We start from the raw sequence: 15,220 nt of genomic DNA on the forward strand, positions 1-15,220 counted from the left end.
TTCCAGAAAGCAGTGGGGCTTTTTTGGATGTACGAGAAGAGAAGGAGAAAGATCTAAAATGTAACACGTTTTCTGAAAGCATGACCCTGAATAATTAGAGACAGCTTGATGGGCAGTAGAAGTGTGACAGTTTATAAATACCAAAAATGGCCGGGAGGGGGCAGGGCATTAGGAACTAAGGCTGTGGTATAGTGGATAATTGTCCTCCCTCCACAGTGCTTCTCCGGGTTTCCTAAAGCTGTGGATAGTGTTCTCTCTCCCCATACCCTTTCAGCTCTCTTTGATTTCTTCATCAAACCTGAAATGGGATGGGAATTATCTAACTTCAGCAGTAGCATGTGGAATGGGAGAGAGAAATGTCTCCAATTGGTGAACACCCCATTTTTTTGATGGACCCAACTACAAACATCAAGGATTTTAAAGACAGTGTGATTACTAGTTGACTTTTTCCATTCCTCCCCCCCAGATTTGGGATAGTCACAGAAGACCAGAACTTTTAGTGTAGTTACACTCACATCAGAGGCATCCCATGAGCATGTAAGCATTCAGTACTACCAGGGGCCCCAAAAGAAGAACCCCATCTCAAAGTACAGAAAGACATTCTTGTACAAGTGCCCCTACCATCTTTCTTATACCTAGAGTTCCTATAAAATTATATCTATATTTTTCTTTCTTATTAGAGGGTAAAAAGGAAGAGAACACAGTGAAAAGGAACATGGTGCCTGAGATTCATCTCAGGTAGAATGACTGAATGTCACATACTTCCCTTAATCCAGGCTAGGGGCATCAAAGTTGAGCACCACCAACTCAGCAATGCTGCTGACCATTCATCATCATATCAATCTGCAGAATTGGGGTGAGATCACAATTACGGCTGGGTACAAGCTGTAGAGAGTTCGGGACCCAAAGCCCTCTTCACACAGTTAGGGAATTTGAAGCTGAAAGAAGAAACATGGCCTGGTTTGCCCTAGACATATTTGATTGATGACCCCTAAAACTAGGTTTCTTGTGTTACAACTCCTAGTCCATTGCTCTTTGCTTTAATCATGTTTGCTTCCTTAAAGTATCTGTGATCTGGAATTGAACCTTGGATGATGAAAATAAAAGTTCTGACAATTCTAACCTTTATTATTGCTTTCCTCATTTAAAAATTATGGTTAAAAAAAAAACCTAAGTATACCTCATACGATTATATATGCAATATAAATAATGAATTATCCTTTTTATTTATAACTTTTAACCCATGTCCCACAGAAAGAAGGAAAAAAAAAGTATGAGAAAAATCCCACAAGATTAACTAAGAACTAAAGAGAAGTTTCTACTTGTTTTTTTTTTCTGGTGTTTTATTGTTTCTGTGTCAGGCTGCCTGACTTGGGAATCTCCCTGCCTTGCTAGGACAGGACATTCAGGCTGATGTAAGCTGATCATTTAAAAGCCTTATATCCTTTTTCTTAGGAAGGGTAAATGAATAGAGGTAGAAAGAGGGGGCTTAAAAGCATGGCCTGTTCCTAAAAGACCTGCAAAGAATATCAGATTATCTCCATTCAACAAACTATACAGGCCTGAAAGACATACATTTACACATGGTAAATTCAACTGAAAAACCTAATCAGAAATCAATTCTACAAATAGGAAGAGACATTTCTTTTTGTGTGGCTCAATTACTTGGGATGGAAAAGACAAAGCATGGGAGTGGGACAGGGATAATACATCTATGCAAATTAATAGGCTAGTACCTGTGTCCTCTTTGGATCACATGATGTCCCTCCTCTTGAGTCCACAGATAAAAAAAACAATAAAGCATAGACTTGAAAAAGTTCTTATAAACAATGTAAAGTAGGCATTTCTGTAACAGAGAAATCAGAAGCCTAGTCAAGTGAAGTATAACCAACTGGTAAAAATCAGACATCCAGTTGGTGCATAGAGATAGTTGTCTAAATGAGCCAATCTGTACTCCAAGTCCTGAAAACTAGGCAACCTAAAGCCACTCCTAGGATCCACTGTAGAGCAAATGAAGTTTGATCACCATGTCATAATTACTGGTTCCACTCTGAACACAAAGAAAATCTGTTGCTAGTAAATGTCTCTAAGCTATGCTGAAGGTTGGTATCTATGATTTAGCCACAAAATTTCTCAACTCTTTATATTAATCAATCAATTCTACTAACATTCATTACTTTAGTAAGGATTATTGTGATTTTTGCAGTAGCCAGTACTATTTAAAATGTTTCCCAGATCAGAAAGGCCTAAGAGTTAGAGGCAGTATGTTCAAATAGAACCATGATGTGTCATATCTAAAGGGGACTCGAAGTATCGTCGCTGGCACTAGTCAATGGGAAGGAAGAGCTGGCAGTGAAAAAATGCTGGGTGAGAGGAGGAAATCTTGGCCATGAAGAAAAGAACAGTCATTGGCTGAAACTAACCGATGCTTTCTAGGTTCCAGATGGAATGGTAAATGGAGTATATTTGAAACACGAGGAGTTTTTCCAGTAACAATGATACTCCTGTGACCTTACTTTGGTTTCTTATCGACTGCTGAGCAATGGAAAACAAGAGAGAAGATCTCTTCTGATTTCTGCCCAACTAAATCACATGAAAAAGGATTAAAGAAGCATTTTGCAACATGTTAAATTTTTAATCAAATTATTACTACTTCATGCTCTATAACCAAGTAAATCAATGTACCCATAGGGATTTAGATTTGGTGTTAAGGAAATCTTGAGGTGCCGAATCTCACGTCCTCCAGCCACCAGGGCCTGTGGAAAGACCACCTGAGATTTTGTATCTACACTGGGAGATTCCTCAAAACTGAGGACTGTTGCTGAATGTCTAACACCATCAGTTGTGTAAAAATTACTTCAGTATTTGCTGTATATTATTAATTAGTTTGTAGAATATAAATATATAACTTGTTAATATAAATAATTTAAAATAGAGGAAGGTATCTTTTGTTCACATACACCCATTAATCACCTCTCCTTGAAAACTGATAATATCTGTCTCTGATCATTTAATGAGAATACAGCACTCATGAGCTATAGCATTGTTTAATAAGCCCTACAGAAACAAACAAGTAAACCATATATTGAAAGATCACTATGATCTCAGCACTGTGAATGTTGTCATGGGAGAGGAAAAGAAGAAAAATCTCAGTCTGCTCCAAGGAGCTTACAGTCTATGCCATAGCGCAGATAAAGTGAAATAACACCAATACCATTTCTAACACAGCTCACAGGAAAGAGAGACCACTAGGAGCTGATATGATGAGAAGTTCATCTGAGATAGGAGACATAAAATATAGCATGTAAATTTGTCCTTGCTCTATGGACATGCAGTTCTTATGGGCTAGAGGAGGAGTCACAGAAAGATGTTTGAAGCAGAGGGAATATTGTGAACAAAGGAAGAAGGATGAGAAGAGGAGGAGCTGAAAGTATTTGTATGAGAGTGAGTTAAGAAGTTTGCTAGAAGGGCACCTGGGTGGCTCAGTTGGCTGGATGTCCACCTTCAACTCAGGTCATGATCTCAGGGTCCTGGGATTGAGTCCTGCTTTGGGCTCTCTGCTCAGGGGGGAGTCTGCTTCTCCCTTTCCCTGCTGTTCCCCCTGCTTGTATTCTCTCTATCAGATAAGCTTTAAAAATCTTAAAAAAAAAAAAAAAGTTAGAGCAGAAACTAGATATAATGCAACCAATTCATAAAACACTTGGAATGTCACATAATTTAGTAGGTCACATGTCTCTCAGGCTCTCCGGGAAACAAACGCTGAGAGGAAAACTTACATGCACACTCTGCATGAAGTTCTCTTGAGAACACCTGTGAGAATGAAGTTGGACAAATGAGAGCTGTAAGATGTCTTCTTCGTTAACCATTCAAACTTTAAGAGTGTTTACTGGCACATGGGGTTTTATATTTGTTTTTGATAACCCCCTCAAATGAATCCATGTTGTATCACACAAACACAATGATACCTAAATAAAAACAAATAAGCTACAAAGTTTTATCGGGAGAAATAATTTCTGTTTCCTTAATAAGTTAGGAAAAAATACTTTGTCCTTGTTAAAAATATCTCAAATTCTAGCTTTCTTTAAATGTTCATGCAGGGATTAAAAAAAAAAATAAAAACATAATGCATTTTCAAACAGCCCAACTTAAAAAAAAATTTTTAAAACATCCTTCACTGCACCAAGTCATAACGAGGCATACCCAGCAAATGCTGCACAGTTAATGTTGCTCATGGACCCCCGTGGAGCGGAAGGATTTTACTAGAACTGTATGAAGTGCCTTGAAATTAATTTTCCTATAATAGAAACTACTTAAAAGAATTATCTTGCTGTGCAGCAAATCAGTTCATGTGGCAGATTTATGCTTTCATCTGGAATTTTCTTAAAGGGGGCAAAGGCAACAAAGAGATGGTTTGGATGAACTTAAAATCAGAGTCTGTCCAAGCCCTGAGCTTTGTTCTTGGGTTAAAAAGACTTCAGAAAATGTTAAAACCTGAATAAATGCAAGGTTGTTTTTGGATAAGCATCAAGCAATATCCCAAAGGAATTTCAAGGCAAAGGAGTATCTAACCCCACCATCATCTTAAAGATGAAGACACTGAAATGGTGGGAAGGGGTCAAAGCATTGGTATGTGGCATGTAAGCACACACAGACATGGGCATAAACAGATCTATTTATCTGCACATAAACACATCTCACATTGAGGAGTACTTCCCAGTTCCCAGCCATATATTTTAAGATCCATACTAGTGAAGTGGGGCTAGGCTTTTCTGTGTTAAGAAACCAGCACAAATTTAACACAATCAAAGCTTATTTCTCATTTACTTCACAGGTAAATGCAGAGTTGGAGGCCTTTCTGAACCTGGGTGGTTTTTCCCCCAGATACTGACTCTAAGAAGCACCGCAAGATGCTATCATTTCAGGGTATCATGCTTCCAGCATACTAACAGGGGAAAGAGATTCTACTAAACTGTCCTTATTTTTTTTTAAAATATTTTCAGAACATCACTTGGCTTGGTGAGTGGAAAAAGAATTAAACTATCAGCAGCAAATCCTAAGAATGTTTTTAGACTAATATTCTCAGGCTCCCTGAGTGGCAGGCACCACTGTTTCCTTCTTTAGAGCCCAGATGAGTTCTAGGATGATTAACTTTGGGAACAATTATTTGTTACGTACCTGAAATGAACCACACTCTTCACTCCCCATTGGATTAAAGTCATAATACTGTTAGGGAATTTGGGGAAAGTCTTTACAAAGACATGGGAACTAAATCCATGAACTGATGGCATCCATCCATGGAATATGGGAATTTAGAAAAGAGAAAAGTTGAGAGAATAAGTAGAAATAGTGAATAAATCAATATTGGGTGAAAAATACAAGAAAAATACACAGATTAAGGAAGAACTGTCTTTGAGGTAAAAAGTAAAAGTGAGAAAATCAAGTCATTCAACCTTTCAGACTATGGTTTAGAGGATAAATAAATAATAATACTGAGGGCTTGTAAGCAAACATCCCTGGTACCCATGGAATGTCAAGGAGAGTCAGGGATTAACAGAGATTGTTCCTGCCCCAACACATCACTGACGGCGATCATGAAGGGAATTAGGTGATTATAATTCAGTTACGAGGTGAGATTTTCAGGCCCTGAGAAAGTCCCATATCTGAAAAGCAAGTGGACTAACAGCTTGTTTCTCTGTATTTTTTGATTCTATTATTTTTCTTTTTGAGAATTTTAAAATCAAAGTCTTAGACAAGTGTCCTTGGTCAAAATGCAAAGTTGAGCTGAAATTTCGTAACAGGTGAAATCTGTTGCACTTCTGCTAACAGCCTCAAGAGAACACAGGCAACAGCAAAGACACCAGAAGAGAAGCAGTTCTCAGAGTTAAGCTCAGTCATATCCCAAACCCCTGTTTATCATCCAGCATCATCCCCTCAACTCTTTCTTCTTTGAGACAGAAATTTTGTTCTCTAGGTTACTCCTTCCTCTAAAACAAACTAGTTCCAGGAAAAATTTGAGGACATTCAAGAATTAAAATACACAATGACATTTCTTCTTTCTTTGCTTTAATTATGGTCTTCACTATGTGAGAATTTTCAGAGTTAAGACTGTGACCATTAATGCTAAGTTTTGTCTGCAGTGCATTTTGCCTTTGTTGAGAGAGGTAGCCCTCATTCTTAATTCAGTTCTATACCAGGCAGACCCTCTCTCTCCGTGGTATATGTAAGTATGATATTTTAGCTCATTCTGGAATCTAACCCTGGAAAATTCATCTCACTCCCTTGATCAAGAGTAAAATATATCTTGCTAGTTCTGGTAGCCAATTTCTTCTTGACTCTGTAGAAAGATATGCTCCAAGAGGCTGAGTAACAAGCCTTTAACCCATCTGTGCCTGGATTCCTAGCTAGAATCCCATTACAGTGACTCAGTTCTTTAAATCACGTTCGGTCTTCTCCTTCTAAATCCACCCCCACTCTCCATATGTCTATTTTCTACTTGCAACTAATATTTTTTGGTCAAAATGTTCCATTATGGGTCCTCCATGTTCCTCATAAAGGGATGATATATTTGGAATAATTATCTTTGATTTGTTAAGAAGATTAAGAAAAAATGGAGATGATGTTTTCATGAGGTTCCCCCCACTAAAAAAAAGTTGATGGTATGCTTATTTTACAGTTAGCAACCCAATGATAGTCCTTATGAATTCTAGTGAAGAACAATTATAAACTCTATTACTTAGTTTCTGTGCAAACCTCTATTCTCTAAGCTTATTGTATTTCTAGTCAACTAAAACCTTCTGCCTATATTAAGGAGTTAGCATGTGAAAATATTTGCTGAACCTGATTCCCTGATGGGAAATACAATCCACTAGAATCAAATGTATTTGTGAAACACAAACACATTTTCATTATCTGTAGCTTATAATCAAAGCAAAGTTTCTTGCTTTGACAAACATCCTATTCACTTTGGAAATAGAAGTGAAGCACAAATTTTGCATTTATTAATTGTGCATCCCTGCTGTAAACATTAGCTAACCATTTGCTGTTGAATCTTAAGTAAATCTCTAGACCTAAAAGGCATCACTCAGCTTCCAAACTCTTAGGCTCCACATTTTGTGTAGGTTATAATCTTGGCAAGATGCATTTTCCCCATCAACATCCATAATGTCTCCCTAGGGATAAATTTGTCAAAGGAGGAATTTGTAAAGTCACCATCTTCACAGAGGCCCTGGAGAACAAATTTAGCTGATGTGTGTAAAGACCTCCAGAGGTGAAAAATGGGGTAGGATAGTCACTGGTGTCAGGGGGACTTTTTTGGCAGGGTTGGGGGGATCTTCCATTAACTAAACAGGAATATTTCTTATATGGCCAACACTGGAGGAGGTTTTCCAAGAGAATTACATGGCATCATACGAGATGTTCAAGCAGTTGTTCAGATTAGATACCTCTGTAATGGCCCATTTACTCATCTGAAATTTCAAAATCTTTTAAAGCACGAGGAAGGTCAGAAAACTTGAAGGAAACAAACTAAAATAATCAAAAGGCTCAATGGAAGATACTGCAAGCCTTTAAATAAATGTGTATACAGACTGTCAATTCTGAAAAGAGGAAAGGAATGTTAGAAGTCCTGAAAGTAGATGATCTCATCTACAGAAAGCTCTGTCAGTCCTAGAAACCTTATTCTGTTATATGGTTGGAAAAAGAAAATTCTTGCCAACATAGCTCTGATGTTTTGATCTTCTTTGGATGCAGACTTCTTCTAAAGACCAGATAATGGGTAAATAGTGAATTCTTTCCTTCTGTGCAAAAAAACCAAAACAAACAAACAAAAAACAACAACAAAAAAGAACCAAAAAATACACATGTGAGAGAGAAAGAGAGAGAGAGAGAGAGAACGAGAGAGAGATTAAGAATTTTCAGTGACTAAGCTTAGTTATTAGTCAATGGGAAAATGAGTTTTGGTGGGGAAATATATTTTGGCCTTATATATTGGCACCATGATAAATTATAATGAGAAAAATGTCAACAAACCAATAATTAATAACGAAGAAAATAAAAAAAGAATCCTTATTGTTTTTCTTCAGTATCAATTTGGGACTTTGATGCCTTGACCTAACAAAACTCCTTGAGTCTCCAAGTCCAGTGAGTTCCTCCTTCCATGTCACACAGCAGTTCTTTTCTTTTGTTGCTGTCACAAATTCACTTTAGGCTCTCACCGTCCTGTTCAGTGCTACAGCAACAGTCCCCCATCTCCTTTCCTTCAGTCTCTTCCTTATCAAATTAATTAAATCTGCAGCAAGCTAAGTCTTTTGAATATAACACTTTAATTCTGGTTGCAAAACTCTCAGTTTCTTTTCATTTCCTAGAGGATAAACTCTTAAATTCTTAGCATGCTATTCACACCTTCTACAATCCAACCAATCCATCTTCCCTTTTACTCTTCTATGCCCTTTGCTGCTAGCAAGTCAATCTAGATTTGGTGCTCCAACAATCCCTGCATTATCTTACTTCCCTTCCTTTCTTCATACTTACCTCTCTTACCGTAATGCATTTGCTCTCATTTCAAACAATCCTTCAAGGCCCAGATAAAGAGCTCCCTTTTCTATGCAGCTGCCTTAGTTCGTTCATGATAAATACAATCTCTCCTTCCTATAAACTGTACTAGCCATTGTTCTTACCAATGGAACATACCTTGCCCTGTGCCATTGTATACAGAATCTACAATTATTATTTAATTAAGCTATGTTTATAGCTTGCTTGTCCAAAATGATTGTGATTAGCAACTAAAAAATATTACTTCTTCTCTTCTGTTCCTCCTCCTTCTTCATTTACAACTACAAACAAAAGACTTTGGGGACGCCTGGGTGGCTCAGCTGGTTAAGCAGCTGCCTTCGGCTCAGGTCATGATCCCAGTGCCCTGGGATCGAGTCCCATATCGGGCTCCTTGCTCGGCAGGGAGCCTGCTTCTCCCTCTGCCTCTGCCTGCCTCTCTGTCTGCCTGTGCTCACTCGCTCTCTCTCCCTCTATCTCTGACAAATAAATAAATAAAATCTTTTTTAAAAAAAAGACTTTGAACATAATCGACACTCAGGAAATACTGACAATAAATTAAGAAGTATTACGGGTTCAAATTCACATCATGGTTTCATTTGGATCATTTTTATATGAGTCTTAAGGAGATTCACAGATTTTTTTTTAAAAAGATTTTATTTATTTATTTTAGAAAGAGTGCACAAGTAGAAGGAAGAACAAAGAGGGAGGAGGGAGAGGGGGAAAGAATCTCAAGCAGACTCCATGCTAAGCATGGAACCCCACATTGGGCTTAATTTAAGGATCCTGAGATTATGACCTCAGCTGAAACCAAGAGTTGAATGTACCAACAGAACCACTCAGGTGCCCCGAGATTCACAGAGTGTTTGAGTGATCCCAATTTTATAATTTATTTATTAATATGGTTGTTTTTGTTTATGAGTTTTATTTATTTATTTATTAAGATTTATTTATTTATCTGAGAGGGAAAGAGAAAGAGAGAGAGAGAGAACTCATGGCATAAGAGGCAGAAGGAGAGAGAGTCTTAAGCAGACTCTGCACTATGAGCCCACAGTGGGGCTTAATCCTACAATCTTGAGATCAGGACCTGAGCCAGAATCAAGAGTCATGCACTTAACAAACTGTGTCACCCAGGTGCTCCTTGCTTGTGAGTTTTAAACTCAACTTTTCAAAGACTGTGATTTTGAATAAAGCAAATTCTGATTGTCTGAACTCCCAAAGAGAGAGCATAATGTATAGATATTATGTAATGTGTATATATATATATATATATATGTACATATTTTGCATTTATTTATATATAAATGCATGCATATATATATATGTATATATATATACATATATAGGTATGTATATATAATGGTATGTTTTCTGGCTAGTACAGTTTATAGGAAGGAGAGATTGTATTTATCATGTATATATATATACATATACATATATATGTATATGCCATTGCTTATAAAGTCAAGTATGAAGGATTCAACTATTAGGATTGTAAACCCACTTCTTGTTAGAACAGAACAATTATCTTACAATATATGAGCATAATTTAACATCTCACCAGATGACATCTCCTGATGTTCTAGTTATATTTTATTTGGCCTAATTTTATTTGACTAAACCACTCCATGCTCTCTTCCCTTCTTGATGTCTAGCCCTTTCAACTGTCAATAGTAAAAGTTTGCAGGATCATGGTTCTAACAGAATTTCATATAAAATTTCTGTACACGCCATGTCAACTTTACACTGAATCCACGGAGCATCTTTTTATTCTCAATGGGAGAACCAGAATATAGCTACATTTAGTCAGGTTTTCAGCTTATTTGGTGCAATGCCAGTGAAAATAAGAACACTGGGGGAGACAAGTTTTTGCTCCAGCTGAGCTCCTCCCAACCTTAATTCACAGGTTGAAGACACATAACTACTAGATGTACAATACCTCACTACATTGACTACAATGACCTAATAGCAAACAAGTGTAATACACCACATAAATGTTTGATATTCAATCCTAAATGAAAAAATATGTATTCTATAATGAATACTTAATTAGGACTGCAAACTGAATATAAGGAATGGAGCCCCTACTGCTTCTGAGACAAAGCAGAGTAAAATGAATTACCATCATGCAGGGAATGATATTAATAGTGTCCAGCTTTATAAATGAATCCAATTTTAAGCCACTTTAGTTGCTATCATACTGAGAAAGAGTGCAACATGTCTAACATATCATTTCCTTTCTGGCAAATGACAAGACTTAAGCAGAAAACAATTTTAACTTGCTGATGTTTGCCTGCATTAAATATTTCTAATTATTGAGCACTCACAGTCAAACATCATTCAGAAAACAAACGTCAATGCTCTTTTCAGCATCGGCCTATTGAGAGGAGCCATGTTGTTTATTTGTTTTCTCCTTTACAAAATAATAAAGTAGTTGCAAGGATTGTTTGGGTGACTTTACAGCATCAGTAATTGTTGTTTCACTCCATTGAGTCTATCATGTCATAAACAGTTGGTGTTTTACTATATGTGGTAGTACATAGGTCTATGTGCTATATTTGTTATTCAGAATGTTTGCAGGTGAATGAAGTCACCAGGAAGAGATGTAGCAATCAAAAGCCATGAGGGAAAAAAAAATCACAATGACAAAAATCTCAAATACCACTTTTGCATGCAAGGAGGAGAGGCTGTTGTGGTGATTATGGTAGTAAAGATGATAATTAGACCATATAAATTGGACTTAAGATAAAGAATCTTTAGACTCTTCTGATTTTCCAAACTTCTGATTTCAATGTTCAATCTATTCATCTACCACTGAATAATTCTCTACTGTATTCTCAGTCTGTGATAGTCACTGGATTAAACAAAAAACTGGGAAACACAGGTATTCCAAATTTGGGATTACTAGGCAGAGAAGACCAACATACATCAAGAGTACTGTTTAATTCAGAGTGGTATAGAAATCCTAAATATGGTGATTTAGAACATAATGTAAGAAAAGGAGGTCTAGGGTCAGCTAAGAAATGTTTGTCACACTGCTGAGACAGAGTGACAGCTCGTCCTTAGAAAGTCTCGCATTGGGTCAAATCAGAGAGGAGTGGCGAAGAATCTCTGCCTTTGGGTACAAGCCAACTTCACATCTTCCCTTAGCCTTGACAACGAGGAAGAAGTGGATCTATTATTAGGCCAAGGAAATAAGAAGTCCTCAAGCACATTCAGTTATACTACCAAACTCCAAGACAGTAAGACAGTTGGTGAATGAATAGATAGGTGGGGAAGAAAATGGTTGGGTGGATGGATGGATGAGAGAGGGGGAAAAGACTGAATGGATCGATTTACTCTTAGGTTGTCACCTTCTGAGCTTTCCTTTCTGTTCTCTAGTTAATATGGAAAGGTGAGTCCTGAGGTACCTTTTGCTAGAGAAGATCTTTGATTATTAAAAGAATAATTCTCTAAGTTTATAACTTTACCACATCCTAAGGAAAAAAGGAGCTAATGACAACAATTACGTGATATTGAAGATGATGCAATCACTGGGTTCTAGACTAATGGTTTCATTGTATTTACCCATTTATTCTTCACACTAATTCCATGACATAAGCGGTATTTTCATACATTCCTTATTCTTGCAGTAAGAAAACTAAAGCAAAGAAATGTTGGTAACTTTTCTGAGTCACCCAGCCAGCAAGTGGTTAAGCAAAGGTAAATCAAGAAAAGGATGACTTTTGAGAATTTGCTCTTATATGTTTGTCTGCACGCAGGAATTAGGCCCTTTGCGATGTTAACAGAAAGCTGAAAGCAATGTGGTTCATATTTTCTCAATTCTATTCTCCTTCATTGTTTCTCAAAGAATGCCCCCCCCCCCAAAACTACTCTCCACAAAATGTGGACTGACTCTCCCCTTCACTGCAGATGAGCTCTGGAGGGAGCAAGCCAGCCTGGATAAGATTATAATCGCACAGATATGTCTTATTTGGAGAAAAGGCACAGTGTCAGGAGAGGAGAATGGATGCTCTCCGTCCATAGGCGACACCCCTTCCACTCCATGATATACGGACACCAAAGACACCGTACATCATGGTGACATGCACTTAAACTTAAAGCTGGTCCAAGCGCTTCTCTGTTCCCCAGGGGAGCTGCCATAAGCTGTGATCTATGGAGAGGGCCCAGGGCCGCTCTCTGCTTGGGTTTGTTCTGTTTTGAGTAATCCTCCAAATACAATTATTGCCTTCACTGCAACGAGGCATTTCTTGGGAAAAAGTAAGTGATATGCATCAGAGGAACCAGGGATAGGGGGAAAAAAAAAAGAATCTGGTCTTTGTAGAACTTGTTTAAACTAAAGCAACATATTGCAATACAAAAGAATTAGATTGGTTAGATTGGTAATCAAAATACCAGAATACATGGCTTCTAGCACTGGTTTTTCCCAAAACAGCTTCTGTGACCCTGTATAAGTCATTTTACACTCTGAATTTCTGTCCTACCTCATGTAAAAAAAAAAAAAAAAAAAAAGTTGGTAAGATTAGTCATGTTCTTTAAGATACCTTAAGGTTGTTCTAAAATAGAAATCCACTGTTCTTAAAATTGGAAGTCCATACCTTATTGGTCTTTCTGTTCTTCTATCTAATATAAGACAGGCAGGGAGATGCTTAGGAAATATTGTTGAACTAGGAGACAGGGGAGTTTGCTTATATAGTTGCACAGAAAACAAGACCATAGAATCCTGACCTTCAGTCTGATATATACATTTGATGAATCAACCTCAATTTTTCATTAGGTTTACTGGAGTGATTTCTATAAAAAGCCGACAAACAAACAAAATCCTCTATATTGTGTTTAAACATAGTTATAAAAATGAGGTTCTTGCCGTTCCCCAGTGATGGCCTGGAGCTACTGTTATATTCATCAGGGATTGATCATTATTGCTCTGCCCACGATATTCCTGCAAAAAGCAAAAACATCATTTTTCACTAGTCAGACCAATAAAAATGCTAGAGCTATAGCTTTTAAAAAGTATATATTTTTAAGTCCTGGATTTCACTGGAGCAGAATGCAATTAAAATAGCTGTTCATCTTACCAGTCCTATTTTATAAGGCAAAAATAATGATGCAATTTAAAGTATAATTTTAAGTTCTATTATTAAAAAAAAAAAAAGAGTCATTCAATTCTCCAAGGCAGGAACATTTACTTTTTTTTTAATATAAAATTTAAAATTTCACCCAATATGTAAAAGTATCCCACATCATGCAATATCTCATGACAAAGTGGCTCTTTGAAATGGCTCTTTTGGTGATTTTACATAGTTTCTCCTCACAACTAAACTATCCTTAGTCTCTATTCCCCCAGATATGTCTGCAATGTTCTTAAAACAGCTGGTGAATTGGGGCTGTATCTCTGACCTTTGTATCTCACTTGTAGGAAGACTTACTTATTAAGGGCATTTGTACGATCAAAGCTTTGTCGTATCTGGTATGTTTTAGATCTGTTCTGCTCAAGAGGAATATAATGGCAGCCATATACCTAATTTTAAATTTTCTCACAGTCACTTTTAAAAAGTAAAGAACAAAAAGCACAAAAAAACTAGTAAAATTAAATGAATGTATTTTATCCCAACATATCTAAAATATTTTAATGTCAATATGTAATTAAGATATCAGTGAAATACATGACATTCTTTTTTCATGCAGTCTTCAAAACCCCGTGTCCTTTTTATACTTACACATAACAGCAATCTCGTTGTGTACCTGCCTCATTCTGTGGGGTCAGCAGCCTCTTGGGGCATATTGCTGCTCTACTGCACAGCACAGTGTCAGAAGATGGCTTCTAAAGGAAGATACGCCACAGTCTGATTTGTTAGCTTGCTGTTGTTGTTTTTTTAATGTGTTTGTTTAACCCACTTGTCTTACATATTGGACCAGTTCTGAGATTTCATCAGTACTCATAGGTTTCAGTTATTTTTTCCTTTAGTATGAATAGCTCTGTGACTGGTCCTTTTACATTCTTTTCCATCTCCACTTTAACCAAGGGCTCTCAACAAGAGCAGATACTAAATGTTTCCAAATTAGAAGAAAAGCAAAGGACAAGGGACTTCTATAATGAATAATAAACCTCTCAGTCTCTCTCTGTCTCTCTGCCTCTCTCTCTCTCTCTCTCACACACACACACACACACACGCACACACACACACACACACACACACACACACTGTTACTCTACAATTCTCCCATGAATGGTGGAGAGGTTTAAAAGTATTAAAAAATCCATGGACTTTCCTCAGTTCAAGACACCAGGAGGCATCAACAAATGTTTTCTGAATGTCCAGTACATGCATGGCCTCGTGCAGATAGCAGGCAAAAGCAAGAAGAGGAGTTACTAAGATGCTTTTAGATGGTCCACTGGGACACAGAAGTTTTTGCTAGATCCTCGGTGAGAAAATAGATGGTAACATTCAGTGCTTATGGATCTAAAAACAGGAACTGTATATTCACTGGGAATTGGGGAATTCCAGGCGGCTTAGAAGGCTGGTCTACTATTTCGGAACCATACATAATTCCAGCTTTGTGCGGCACTCCCAATCAAATGAGCTGCTGGATCCTGCTAGCACTCATTTTTATATAAGCGTGGTGGGACCTATGTTACCTATTGACAAATGACGGAACTAGGGTTCAAAGA

This window comes from Mustela lutreola, chromosome 11 (genome assembly GCF_030435805.1).
Source record: "Mustela lutreola isolate mMusLut2 chromosome 11, mMusLut2.pri, whole genome shotgun sequence".
Taxonomy (NCBI): Eukaryota; Metazoa; Chordata; class Mammalia; order Carnivora; family Mustelidae; genus Mustela; species Mustela lutreola.